Here is a 15,142-nt window from a genome sequence, read left to right on the forward strand (position 1 = left end):
GTGCTGCGTGTCATTAAAAAGACCAGTCACGCCTCCACTACAGTTCAACTGTATACTGGGCTAAATTGTGTACGTCTTTCATTCTGCGTGTGCAATGAGCAAAATGTAAAGAGCAACCTTTCACTTGTGGAGCATTACTGTTGCACAAGATGTGGCTCTTCTACATTTAAACACCTGAGGGTGGGTTAAAGGTGACCTTTGAAATTGGTTCAATTAGGCTGCGGCCTACACTCTGCTCCTCTCCTCCTCCTGCTGACCCTGGGCTCTAACACCGCCAGTTGGGGCCCGGACGTGCTAGCTGCACAGAGAAAAACACCAGCCAATGTGTTAGTGGGGTTCAGCACCGCCAGCTGTTCCCCTGCTGTGCAGCCGGCATCGTGTCCAGCACAAGCCACGCTGGCACAACCGACCAAAAGCTGCCACCAGTGCAGGCTTCGGCCTACACTCTGCTCCTCTCCTCCTCCTCCTCCTGCTGACCCTGGGCTCAAACACCGCTAGTTTTTGCCCGGAATTGCTAGCTGCACAGAGAAAGACACCCGCCAATGTGTCAGTGGGGTTCTGCACCGCCAGCTGTTCCCCTGCTGTGTAGCCGGCATCGTGTCCAGCACAAGCCACGCTGGCACAACAGACCAAAAGCTGCCACCAGTGCAGGCTTCGGCCTACACTCTGCTCCTCTCCTCCTCCTGCTGACCCTGGGCTCTAACACCGCCAGTTTTTGCCCGGACATGCTAGCTGCGCAGAGAAAAACACCAGCCAATGTGTTAGTGGGGTTCAGCACCGCCAGCTGTTCCCCTGCTGTGTAGCCGGCAACGTGACCTGCAAACGCCACGCAGGCACCTGAACTGAAATTGAAGGAAGCCTGCCCCCCACCCCCAGGTGTTTCTATGTATAACAGCCACCTTGTACAGCAGTACTGCTGCATTTGTACAAGGTGGCTGACTTCTTCTCCTTGCCCACGTAGAACTCAACACGTACAAAATGTGTCTCAGTAGAGACCATTATATTGTCCCTGAGGTGTGACTTTCCTTTTCAATGACACGCAGCACCCCCCTTGGTAGCGCTGCCCGTCTTCTGACATCATTGGTTGGCTGGCTGTGCCTGTGCGTACGCCCTGCCCAACACAACGCCCCTCGTTGTCTCATTTATTTTGACAGCGAGGGTGTGCTTGATGGGCACAAGCAGTGCATATATTCGCCTGTCTTCACTCCCCTCCTTCCGCCTTCTTCAGACTATGCGGCCTCATGGCCGCGGCATGCGATAAGGGATCAGCTGAGGCCGCACAGTCTGAGGCAGGTGTAAGGACATGAGTGAGCGGCGGACATATTTACTGCACAAGGCCATGAATTCTAGACCCGCAGTGTGAATTTTAGAAATCACACTGTGGCTCTGGGATTCATGGCCATCGCTAACCGCACCGGCCAACATGAAATGAGGTCAGAAGATTGGCAGCGCTCACAGTCACAGGGCGTTGCCAAGGGATAACACAAGAGCGCAGACTCCTGTACAGCAAATAACAACGCTCAGGAAGCAGCACCCAGCACAAAGGCGTTATTTTTCGACACCTGTGCTGCGTGTCATTAAAAAGACAAGTCACGCCTCCACTACAGTTCTACTGTATACTGGGCTAAATTGTGTACGTCTTTCATTCTGCGTGTGCAATGAGCAAAATGTAAAGAGCAACCTTTCACTTGTGTAGCATTACTGTTGCACAAGATGTGGCTCTTCTAAAGTTAAACACCTGAGGGTGGGTTAAAGGTGACCTTTGAAATTGGTTCAATTAGGCTGCGGCCTACACTCTGCTCCTCTCCTCCTCCTGCTGACCCTGGGCTCTAACACCGCCATTTGGGGCCCGGACGTGCTAGCTGCACAGAGAAAAACACCAGCCAATGTGTCAGTGGGGTTCAGCTACGCCAGCTGTTCCCCCGCTGTGTAGCCAGCAACGTGTCCTGCAAACGCAACGCAGACACAAAGCTGCCTCCAGTGCAGGCTTCGGCTTACACTCTGCTCCCCCTGCTTACCCTTTGCTCCAGCACCGCTAGTTGTGGCTTTAGGAAGACAATCTTGAATAGGCAACGCATCCGGGTTCCAGCACCGTCTGCTGGTTCTCGCCAGTGTCTTTGTCACGGGTACTCCCTCCTGCCCAGCCTGGTTCCAGCACCGTCAGCTGTTTCCGGGTAGTGTCAAGGTCACTGAGACGCCTATGCGTTGCCCCGTCGTGGTGCGGTCGGGTTAGCCAACTCCAGGGTGCCTCCAGTTTAGGAGCTTCCTATGTGGGCTGCTTGAACTGGTAGTCAAGGCTGGTTCTGTAGTGCCAGTAGGCCCAGCTCCCCCTGTAGGACTGTTGGGGTTCGGTAACTGCGGCTGCCTCGCGGCCTAGCTGTTCTCTCCTCTCCTGTGGGCCTTGGGGTCCACCACCTGGTTCCAGCACCGTCAGCTGGTTCCGGGCCGAGCCTTTGGCTTAGGTGCCTCCTCCTGGGTATCCGAGTTCCGCCATCGCCAGGCGGTCCTTGGTAGTGCTTTTAAGCGCGGGCACCTACAGCTTAGTAACCGGGTTCCAGCACCGTCAGCTGGTCTTCGGTGCCATTGGCTCTTGCACACTGGGGCAACGCATCTGGGTTCCAGCACCGCCAGCTGGTTCTCGGCAGTGTTCTTGTCACAGGTACTCCCTCGTGCCAAGCCTGGTTTCAGCACCGTCAGCTGTTTCCGGGTTGTGTCAAGCTCACTGAGACGCCTATGCGTTGCCCCGTCGTGGTGCGGTCGGGTTAGCCAACTCCAGGGTGCCTCCAGTTTAGGAGCTTCCTATGTGGGCTGCGTGAACTGGTAGTCAAGGCTGGTTCTGTAGTGCCAGTAGGCCCAGCTCCCCCTGTAGGACTGTTGGGGTTCGGTAACTGCGGCTGCCTCGCGGCCTAGCTGTTCTCTCCTCTCCTGTGGGCCTTGGGGTCCACCACCTGGTTCCAGCACCGTCAGCTGGTTCAGGGCCGAGCCTTTGGCTTAGGTGCCTCCTCCTGGGTATCCGAGTTTCGCCATCGCCAGGCGGTCCTTGGTAGTGCTTTTAAGCGCGGGCACCTACAGCTTAGTAACCGGGTTCCAGCACCGTCAGCTGGTCTTCGGTGCCATTGGCTCTTGCACACTGGGGCAACGCATCTGGGTTCCAGCACCGCCAGCTGGTTCTCGGCAGTGTTCTTGTCACAGGTACTCCCTCGTGCCAAGCCTGGTTTCAGCACCGTCAGCTGTTTCCGGGTTGTGTCAAGCTCACTGAGACGCCTATGCGTTGCCCCGTCGTGGTGCGGTCGGGTTAGCCAACTCCAGGGTGCCTCCAGTTTAGGAGCTTCCTATGTGGGCTGCATGAACTGGTAGTCAAGGCTGGTTTTGTAGTGCCAGTAGGCCCAGCTCCCCTTGTAGGACTGTTGGGGTTCGGTAACTGCGGCTGCCTCGCGGCCTAGCTGTTCTCTCCTCTCCTGTGGGCCATGGGGTCCACCACCTGGTTCCAGCACCGTCAGCTGGTTCCGGGCCGAGCCTTTGGCTTAGGTGCCTCCTCCTGGGTATCCGAGTTCCGCCATCGCCAGGCGGTCCTTGGTAGTGCTTTTAAGCGCGGGCACCTACAGCTTAGTAACCGGGTTCCAGCACCGTCAGCTGGTCTTCGGTGCCATTGGCTCTTGCACACTGGGGCAACGCATCTGGGTTCCAGCACCGCCAGCTGGTTCTCGGCAGTGTTCTTGTCACAGGTACTCCCTCGTGCCAAGCCTGGTTTCAGCACCGTCAGCTGTTTCCGGGTTGTGTCAAGCTCACTGAGACGCCTATGCGTTGCCCCGTCGTGGTGCGGTCGGGTTAGCCAACTCCAGGGTGCCTCCAGTTTAGGAGCTTCCTATGTGGGCTGCGTGAACTGGTAGTCAAGGCTGGTTCTGTAGTGCCAGTAGGCCCAGCTCCCCCTGTAGGACTGTTGGGGTTCGGTAACTGCGGCTGCCTCGCGGCCTAGCTGTTCTCTCCTCTCCTGTGGGCCATGGGGTCCACCACCTGGTTCCAGCACCGTCAGCTGGTTTCGGGCCGAGCCTTTGGCTTAGGTGCCTCCTCCTGGGTATCCGAGTTCCGCCATCGCCAGGCGGTCCTTGGTAGTGCTTTTAAGCGCGGGCACCTACAGCTTAGTAACCGGGTTCCAGCACCGTCAGCTGGTCTTCGGTGCCATTGGCTCTTGCACACTGGGGCAGCGCATCTGGGTTCCAGCACCGCCAGCTGGTTCTCGGCAGTGTTCTTGTCACAGGTACTCCCTCGTGCCAAGCCTGGTTTCAGCACCGTCAGCTGTTTCCGGGTTGTGTCAAGCTCACTGAGACGCCTATGCGTTGCCCCGTCGTGGTGCGGTCGGGTTAGCCAACTCCAGGGTGCCTCCAGTTTAGGAGCTTCCTATGTGGGCTGCGTGAACTGGTAGTCAAGGCTGGTTCTGTAGTGCCAGTAGGCCCAGCTCCCCCTGTAGGACTGTTGGGGTTCGGTAACTGCGGCTGCCTCGCGGCCTAGCTGTTCTCTCCTGTGGACCTTCGGGTCCACCACCTGGTTCCAGCACCGTCAGCTGGTTCTTGGCAGTGTCTTTTGCTCTTGTACCTTCTGCTCCCCATCCTGGTTCCAGTACCGTCAGCTGGTTCCGGGCAGAGCCTTTGGCTTAGGTGCCTCCTTCTGGGTATCCGAGTTCCACCAACGTCAGGTGGTCCTTGGTAGTGCTTTCAGGCATGGGTACCTCCTGCTTAGTAACCGGGTTCCAGTATCGTCAGCTGGACCTCGGTAGTTCCATTGGCTCTTGGACCTTCGGCTACCCATCCGGGTTCCAGTACCGTCAGCTGGTTCTCGGCAGTGTCTTTTGCTCTTGTACCTTCTGCTCCCCATCCTGGTTCCAGTAACGTCAGCTGGTTCCGGGCAGAGCCTTTGGCTTAGGTGCCTCCTTCTGGGTATCCGAGTTCCGCCAACGTCAGGCGGTCCTTGGTAGTGCTTTTTAGCACGGGTACCTCCTGCTTAGTAACTGGGTTCCAGTAACGTCAGCTGGTCCTCAGTAGTTCCATTGGCTCTTGGACCTTCGGGTAGCCAGCCGAGTTCCAGTTCCATCAGCTGGTTCTCGGCATTTTCTCAGCCTTCTTGTACCTTCTGCTACGTTTTCACGTTGAAGACCCTAAAGACGACATCACGGAAGACCACCCCTAAGATGACGACGACGACCCTGGAGATGACGACCCTGAAGACCACCCCGATGACGACGACGGCGGAGACGACGACGGCGGAGACGACGACGGCGGAGACGACGACGACGGCGGAGACGACGACGGCGGAGACGACGACCCTGGAGACGACGACATGGAAGACCGAGAAGCAGAAGAACAAGAGGCTGCAGAACAAAGAGCAGAAGAACATTAAGCATAACACTTAATATCAGAGCAAAAGATATGTAAATTATATGCAGAAGAAGACTAAGCAGTGTATGGGGGTGAGTCCGTTCCTCCTCGTGGTGCCCCTGGATAAAGCCTGATGCTGCAGGCCAAACTGAACGCGGACAAATGTAACTTTTGTGACTGGCAGAACGGAAGGTGTAATCTTCAAACTTTTATAGATAACAACTACGGGAATGCCTGTCACAAATGTGTATATGATGTAAAAGTAGAATAGGAAGAATAATATTAGTTGGATAAAATGAATATGAAGAATGTAATTAAAAAAAAAGATTTAGAAGAAGATGAATAAGGTGAAGAAGTTGATGTCAAAGATGCTGATGATGATGAAGATGAAAGTGTGGGAAAATTAAAAAAAAAAAAAAAAAGGGGAAGGGCGTGGAATAGTGAAACATCAATATTTAAAATAAAAATACATAGTCAATATCTTTGTCAATCCTAACATCTTTAAAAAAATAAAAAATCATGTTATTCTATTTGATTGGGCTACGCCTCTATGACTTTAATGTCTCCGCCACCTCCCCAAATACATCCTGCATTATTCTTAGTTGTTCACCTTCATGTAGAATAAACTTACAAGGAAAGAAAGGCTTTATTTTAATTCCGATATTTTGGTCCCATTGACTTGCATTGGGATCTGATATCGGTATCGGCGATATCCGATATTTTTTGAATATCGGCCGATCCAATCCGATACCGATACTTTCCGATATCGGAAGGTATCGCTCAACACTAATCACGACCATAGCATATGTATCCTGCTGCAGACAGCAACAACAGTCCTTAGGATAGTTCCTCAAATCCAGACGATAAATATCGTGAATGTAGCCTGTGTATCCATCTCCAGCCAGCAACAACATTCCTTAGGATAGTTTCTCAAATCCAGACGACAGATACCACAACCTTAGTACATATATCCCGCTCCAGACAGCAATAACAGTCCTTAGGATAATTTCTCAAATCGAGACGATAAATATCACAAATGTATTGTGCCCTAAATAATAACACAGAGGTCTGTAAAGACTAAAAACTGATCAGGAGAAAAAGGATCCTCCAAGCGCAAAATAGTGTCTAAAAAGTATTGATTTTTATTTAACAATTATTTTAAAAGCGGACATACCGTAATTAAAAAAAGAAGATGGCAACACATACAAGCAGAAAACGAAAAATACTCTGTGCAGAGGTTATTTTAAGAATCACTCCATTTACAGGGGTTAATACAGATAGAGCCTGTAAACTAGTAAATACCTAATATTGATGATGGAAATATATGCTGCAGCCCTAATCACACCAGCAATGCAATAAACATCATAATGAACATCCAAGACAGTAAGGGTTAATATGCAATAAACAAAGTGCCATGTGCTTAGTACATGTACATGATGCTGGAAGATGCTGGAGACTCTCCCAGGTGTGTGGTGCAAACCAGACAGCTGCGATATTAGAAATAAGGCTATAATAGCATGATTCCAAATCATCTGGTAGCAGACTGACCAGGGGCAGTGAAACAAATATGGTTTACTAAGCAAATATCAAAACAACACACAGTATAGGCATACAGACAAGCATATTTACCAGAGCTCCAAGCTGCAACAGTGGACCCCCTTAACGCACGTTTCAGCAGTTCTTCCTTAGAAGAACACATCATTGTCCTAAATACCCCAAGCCACCCCTCTGGAATTGAGCCCGGCCTTTGGGACTTCCCCCCCAAAGATAATTGTACATTAGTGGAGGTAATTTCCTGCGACCAAGCGCTATCACCAGGACTGTATGTGAATTTTTTTTACTTTCACAAAGGTAACAGGAGAAAATGCATCATATAATTTGTTGGGCAATTCTTCCTGAGTACACTGATACCCCATATGTGGTTGAAAATTACTTTTGCGGCACAGTGCATAGCTCAGAAGGGAAGAAGCACCATATTGGAGTTCAGATTTTGCTGTACTGGTTTGACGATGCCATGTCACATTGGTAGAGCACCTGAGGTGCCATAACAACCATAACAGCAGGACTCCCCATAAGTGACTACATTTTACAAATTACACCTCTCAGTGAATTCATGTTGGGGTGCAGTGATTATATTGACACTAGAGAGGTGTCTCAGAATTTTATACCATTAGGCAGTGAAGAAAAACTAATTAAACTTTTACCTTCAAAATTTTATCTTAGCTCCAGATTTTACATTTTCACACAGGGAAATGGGTAAAAATGGCACCAAAATTTGTCTCACTATTTTTGTTGAATGCAGAAATACCCTATATGTGGCTGTAAAGCACTGCTTAGCCACATAGCGAGACCCAGGAGAGACGGAGCATTATTTGCGTCCTGAAGAGCAGATTTTCCTAGAACAGTTTGTGGACTCCATGAACAGAGCCTCTAAGTGCTAGATGAGCAGAATCCCTCTTCAAGTGACCCTCATTTTTGTAGTTATACCCCTTTGGGAATTTATCTACAGATTTTGACTCCATGGGTGTTTTCCAGAAACAAGCAGGAGTGGAAAATTGCAAACTGCATTGTAGTGCCCAGTACGTTGTAGTCACCAGTATGTTGTAGTGACCAGTACGTTGTGGTGCCCAGCTCATGCTTCTTGAGACACGCACCAGTATATTAGGCAGGCTGTCATTGCTACAGAAATGGCAAACATGTGAACACTAAATGTGGTTTAGGCACACTGACAGGCTGAAAAGGGAGGGGGCATTTGGATTTGGGAGCGCAGAATTTCCTGAATTTCTTTTGGGGGGTGAGGAGCTATAGCATTTTTCCAGAGCCTTTATACAACCAGTAACATGGAAGTTCCTTATATTTCCATTAACAGATGATGGGCCTGAGTGGGGACTTGCTGTTTTTGTGGATTGAGTTGAAGTTTTTGTTGGGATCATTTTACATAACATTTGGGATCAAAATTATCCGGTGCTCTACGCTGAGCACTTGTATTGGGGTGTCCATCTAAATCTTTGAGTGACGTGATTCAGATGAAACCCACTCACTTATAATAAGGAAGCAGAGCTACTCTGGACTCCGTCTGACCTCTGTTCAGCGGTGTCTTTCTTTTCAGAAGTGCACAAAACTGGAGGACCATTCTTTTATGCAGGCCTAAAAATACAGATCATAGTCCAGATAGAGTCCATAGTACCTCCATCTGCCTCATTATGGGGAATTTTCTACCAGGGGCTCCATCTGAATCACGTATTCTTGAGATTTACATGGAAACCTCACTGTAAGCGCTCAGCGTAGGACGCAGGATAAATGTGAGCCGAGCTTTATAGTGATCTTTTTGAGTCAGAATGAACAAATCAACAGCAGGTGAGGAATTGTTTTTATTTTTTTTTCATGCCGTTACTTGTGCAGGATAAGTGATTAAGTAACTTTATTTTTCGGACGCAATGACAGCGATACAAGCTTTACATAGAGTTTTTATGTTTGGCTGTTATCACACACTAAAAAACACTTTTTAATTACAAAACAAGTTTTTGCATCCTCATATTTAGAGAGCAGAATTTTCCATATTTCTACTTACAGAGTCATGTGATGGCTTGTTTTTTGTGGGACTAGTCGGCATTTTTCTTGGTATCATTTTCGGGCACATGACATTTTTTGATCGCTTTCTATTATGATTTTTGGAAGACAGAATGAACAACAACCAGCAATTCAGGAATAGTTTTTTTGTGTTTTTTTATGCTGTTACTCAAGTGGTAAAATTGATAAGGCAACTTTATTCTTTGGGTCAGTACGACTACAGCTATACCACATTTATAACATTTTTGTTTTTACGTTTTGGCGCTTTTACACAATAAAAACTATTTTATAGAATAAAAATATATTTTTGTATCGCTTTATTCTGAGAGCTATAACTTTTTATTTTTTCTCTGATGGAGCTGTATGGCAGCTTGTTTTTTTGTGAGACAAGATACTGTTTTCAGAAATACCATTTTTATTTACATTCGTTTTTTATCGCATTTTATTCCACTTTTTTTTCCCGTGGTATGATGGTAAAGCAGATTTTTGCCTTGTTTTTTATTTATTTTTAACGGTGTTCACTAAAGGGGTTAACTAGTGTAACAGTTTAATAGGTCGGGTCATTCTGGACGCGGCGATACTTTTTTTTGTCTATTTTTGTTTTTACATAAATAAATGTATTTATTGGATTTACCCGTTAAAGACCAGGGGTATTTTCATTTTTGCGTTTCCATTTTTAGCTCCCCTTATTCCCACTGCCATCATTTTTTTATTTTTCCGTCAATAGGTCCATGTGAGGGCTTGCATTTGGTGGGACGAGTTGTACTTTTGAATGGCACAATTGAATTTACCATATCATGTATTGGAAAACAGGAAAAAATTCCAAATGCAGTGAAATTACAAAAAAGGTGCAATTCCACAATTGTTTTTGGATTTTTTTTTACCATGTTCACTAAGTGCTAAAACTGACCTGCCATTATGATTCTCCAGGTCATTACGAGTTCACAGGCACAAAACATGTGTAGGTTCTTTTTTATTTAAGCGGTGAAAAAAAATTCCAAAGTTTGTAAAAATTTTTTAAAAAGTTGCCTTTTTCCGAGACCCGTAGAATCTCCACTTTTTGGGATCTAATACAATTTTAGTGCAGATATGATCTTTTGATCACCCGTTATTGCATTTTATTTCAATGTTGCAGCTACCAAAAAAACATAATTCTGGCGTTTTGATTTTTTTTCTCGCTACGCCGTTTACCAATTGGATTAATTATTTTCTTATGTTGATAGATCGGGCAATTCTGAACGCGGCGATACCAAATATGTGTATATTTGATTTATTTAATTGTTTTATTTTGAATTGGGCAAAATGGGGGCGATTTGAACATTTATTTTTGCAATATTTTTAAAAACATTTTTGTTTACTGTTGGCATGCTTCAATAGCCTCCAATGGAGACTAGAAGCTGCCATAACCCGATTGACTCTGCTACTTGCAGGTGATGATCAGATTGCCTGCATGTAGCAGAATACCTCACTTGCTATGAACGCCGAACTTTGGGTGGTGATCATAATTATCCAGCTATGACAATCACAGGAGTCTCCTGCTTACCCCGGGATGCCATGCCAACCCATCGGTGACCATGTGTGTCATGTGACACGGGTGCCGATGGGAGGAGGTAATGACATGCTTCCTGAGCGTGCATGTTAAATGCCGCTGTCAGACTTTGACAGCAGCATTTAAGACGTTAACAGCCGCTGGTGAATCGCGATTCCAGCTGTGGCTGTTCCAGGCACATGATTCTGTCCATCATTGGACGTTAAGGGTTTTTTTTGTTCCTCATTTTGTTATTTTTTTTAACAAAATTTCAATTTTTGAGAATTTTTAAAAAACTTTTTTACATCAACTTTCCACTGACTGATTGCTAATCTAATACTCTGCAATGATTCTGCATTGCATGGCATTAGATCAGTGTCTTTCACACAGGGAGGAGGCATGTCAACTTTTCCTCTAATAAGGAGCTTACAGGTCATCGTCCCTGAGTAACCCCTTGGCCAGCTTTTGGCCAGAGATCACCATGGAGAACATCAGCACGCAACCGTGTTGTGCTGATGGGAGCAGAGAGGGAGCTCCCTCCCTCTGCCAAACTGCTCAATGTTGCAGTCACTACTGACAATGGCATCAGAGAGGTTAAACCACCGATCATGGGCATTGTTGCAGAGTGTCAGCCCTCATATAGAGCTGACACCTGCACCTGATTGCTAAGCGTGAACCTACGGTCTGCGGAAACATAGCTCCCGCAGCGTCGTATATATACGGCGCATGTCGTGAAGTGGTTAAAACTTCATCCATCACTTCGCATCCCTGATGTGTTCCATAAATCCCTATTGAATGAGTTTGTCCCTTTGGCTGTGTCTCCCTCTTCCCCGCCTCCTCCGGTTTCAGTCGACGGTGGCTTGGAGTTTGAGGTTGAGAAAGTTGTGGATTCTCCTACGGTCTGAAATTGCCTCCAATAATTCATCCACTGGAGGGGATATGGACCAGAGGAGAGATCTTGGGTCCCAGCGCAAGATGTGAAGAACGAATGGTTAATCTAAAATTTCCTGTGAAACCTGGGGGTCCTGTTGCCCGTCTATAAGTGGGGGTACTTTCACAATTACACCCCTCAGTGTGTCTGGGATACAGTTACTGACAGCTCAGCCATCTAATCTGGTACGGGGTGGGGGCAGAAGCTGTCAGTACTTTGATAGCTCAGTCGGCCAGTCAGTCGGAATGCAAGGGCACAGTGAGCGTCGGTGTTTTGATTGACAGCTCGGCCATCCAATCAGAGACTTGGAGGTGCTTGCTGTCTCCAGGTTTTCATTGTCCCATGTGATTCCCAGGCTACTTAACTGGGCTGTTATTCCCAGACCTCTGCCAGACATACATTCAGCTTTTGTGTGATTTATCTCTCTGTGCCTTGTGTTATGTTTGTTGATCTTTCATTGGCTCACCTTGGACCTCGTTCTGACCATCTGTCTGTTTAACCTGTTGTGAATTCTGTGGCTGAATTCACTCCTGTGGTCACAAGTGGTACTGCAGCTTCTGAGCTTCCTCCCTCAGGTGTTCTGGTGAGCTCGTTAACTGCTTCATTACTTAACTCCGCCTGATGCTGCTATCCTTGCTCCTTGTCAATGTTTCAGTGTTGGATCTGAGCTTCTCCTGATTGTTCCTGTGACCTGCTGCTCTGTATAGCTAAGTGCTTTTTGTTTTTTTGTTGCTTTTTTTCTGTCCAGCTTGTCTTTTGTTTTGCTGGAAGCTCTGAGACGCAAACGGTGTACCGCCGTGCCGTTAGTTCGGCACGGTGGTTTTTTTTTTGCCCCCTTTGCGTGGTTTTGCTTTAGGGTTTTTTGTAGACTGCAAAGTTCGCTTTACTGTCCTCGCTCTGTCCTAGAATATCGGGCCCCACTTTGCTGAATCTATTTCATCCCTACGTTTTGTCTTTTCATCTTACTCACAGTCATTATATGTGGGGGGCTGCCTTTTCCTTTGGGGAATTTCTCTGGGGCAAGTCAGGCCTATTTTTCTATCTTCAGGCTAGCTAGTTTCTTAGGCTGTGCCGAGTTGCCTAGGTAGTTGTTAGGCGCAATCCACAGCCGCTTTTAGTTGTGTTTAGGATAGGATCAGGTGTGCAGTCTACAGAGTTTCCACGTCTCAGAGCTCGTTCTTGTATTTTTGGGTATTTGTCAGATCACTGTGTGCGCTCTGATCGCTAAGCACACTGTGTTTCTGGATTGCCTTCATAACACCTGTCATTAGCAAACATAACAGTACAAGGAGCCAAAACTAATGATTCTCAATAGAGGGAAAGAAAAAGTTCTGACATCATTTTTTTTTTTCTGCTCTGTGTTCACTTTTTTTTTTCCCCTAGACATTTGGGTGATTCTGGACACAGGTGTGGACATGGATATTCAGGGTCTGTGCTCTTCAATGGATAATCTCGTTATAAATGTACAAAAAATTCAAGATACTATTGATCAGAAATCTATGTTAGAACCAAGAATTCCTATTCCTGATTTGTTTTTTGGAGATAGAACTAAGTTTCTAAGTTTCAAAAATAATTGTAAGCTATTTCTGGCCTTGAAACCTCATTCTTCTGGTAATCCTATTCAACAGGTTTTGATTATTATTTCTTTTTTGCGCGGCGACCCTCAAGACTGGGCATTTTCTCTTGCTCCAGGAGACCCTGCATTGAGTAGTGTCGATGCGTTTTTCCTGGCGCTCGGATTGCTGTACGATGAGCCTAATTCAGTGGATCAGGCTGAGAAAAATTTGCTGGCTTTGTGCCAGGGTCAGGATGATATAGAAGTATATTGTCAGAAATTTAGGAAATGGTCAGTACTCACTCAGTGGAATGAATCTGCGCTGGCAGCTTTGTTCAGAAAGGGTCTCTCTGAGGCTCTTAAGGATGTCATGGTGGGATTTCCTATGCCTGCTGGTTTGAATGAGTCTTTGTCTTTGGCCATTCAGATCGGTCGACGCTTGCGCGAGCGTATATCTGTGCACCATTTGGCGGTACTGCCTGAGGTTAAACCTGAGCCTATGCAGTGCGATAGGACTATGACTAGAGTTGAACGGCAGGAATACAGACGTCTGAATGGTCTGTGTTTCTACTGTGGTGATTCCACTCATGCTATTTCTGATTGTCCTAAGCGCACTAAGCGGTCCGCTAGGTCTGCCGTCATTGGTACTGTACAGTCCAAATTCCTTCTGTCCATTACCTTGATATGCCCTTTGTCGTCGTTTTCTGTCATGGCGTTTGTGGATTCGGGCGCTGCCCTGAATCTGATGGATTTGGATTATGCTAAACGTTGTGGGTTTTTCTTGGAGCCTTTGCGGTGTCCTATTCCATTGAGAGGAATTGATGCTACACCTTTGGCCAAGAATAAACCTCAATACTGGGCCCAGCTGACCATGTGCATGGCTCCTGCACATCAGGAAGTTATTCGCTTTCTGGTGTTGCATAATCTGCATGATGTGGTCGTGTTGGGGTTGCCATGGCTACAAACCCATAATCCAGTATTGGATTGGAATTCCATGTCGGTATCCAGCTGGGGTTGTCAGGGGGTACATGGTGATGTTCCATTTTTGTCGATTTCGTCATCCACCCCTTCTGAGGTCCCAGAGTTCTTGTCTGATTATCAGGATGTATTTGAAGAGCCCAAGTCCGATGCTCTACCTCCGCATAGGGATTGTGATTGTGCTATCAATTTGATTCCTGGTAGTAAATTCCCTAAAGGTCGATTATTTAATTTATCCGTGCCCGAACACGCCGCTATGCGCAGTTATGTGAAGGAATCCCTGGAGAAGGGACATATTCGCCCATCGTCATCACCACTGGGAGCAGGGTTCTTCTTTGTAGCCAAGAAGGATGGTTCGCTGAGACCGTGTATTGATTACCGCCTTCTTAATAAGATCACTGTTAAATTTCAGTATCCCTTGCCATTGTTATCTGACTTGTTTGCTCGGATTAAGGGGGCTAGTTGGTTCACTAAGATAGATCTTCGTGGTGCGTATAATCTGGTGAGAATCAGGCAAGGAGATGAATGGAAAACTGCATTCAATACGCCCGAGGGTCATTTTGAGTATCTAGTGATGCCGTTCGGACTTGGCAATGCTCCATCTGTGTTTCAGTCTTTTATGCATGACATCTTCCGTGAGTATCTGGATAAATTCCTGATTGTTTACTTGGATGACATTTTGATCTTCTCAGATGATTGGGAGTCTCATGTGAAGCAGGTCAGAATGGTTTTTCAGGCCCTGCGTGCTAACTCTTTGTTTGTGAAGGGATCAAAGTGTCTCTTCGGTGTGCAGAAAGTTTCATTTTTGGGGTTCATCTTTACCCCTTCTACTATCGAGATGGATCCAGTTAAGGTCCAAGCCATCTAGGATTGGATTCAGCCGACATCTCTGAAAAGTCTGCAAAAGTTCCTGGGCTTTGCTAATTTTTATCGTCGCTTCATCTGTAATTTTTCTAGCATTGCCAAACCATTGACCGATTTGACCAAGAAGGGTGCTGATTTGGTTAATTGGTCTTCTGCTGCTGTGGAAGCTTTTCAGGAGTTGAAGCGTCATTTTTGTTCTGCCCCTGTGTTGTGTCAGCCAGATGTTTCTCTTCCGTTCCAGGTCGAGGTTGATGCTTCTGAGATTGGAGCAGGGGCGGTTTTGTCACAGAGAGGTTCTGATTGCTCAGTGATGAAACCATGTGCTTTCTTTTCCAGGAAGTTTT

Source organism: Ranitomeya imitator, chromosome 5 (assembly GCF_032444005.1).
Source record: "Ranitomeya imitator isolate aRanImi1 chromosome 5, aRanImi1.pri, whole genome shotgun sequence".
NCBI classification, from domain to species: Eukaryota; Metazoa; Chordata; class Amphibia; order Anura; family Dendrobatidae; genus Ranitomeya; species Ranitomeya imitator.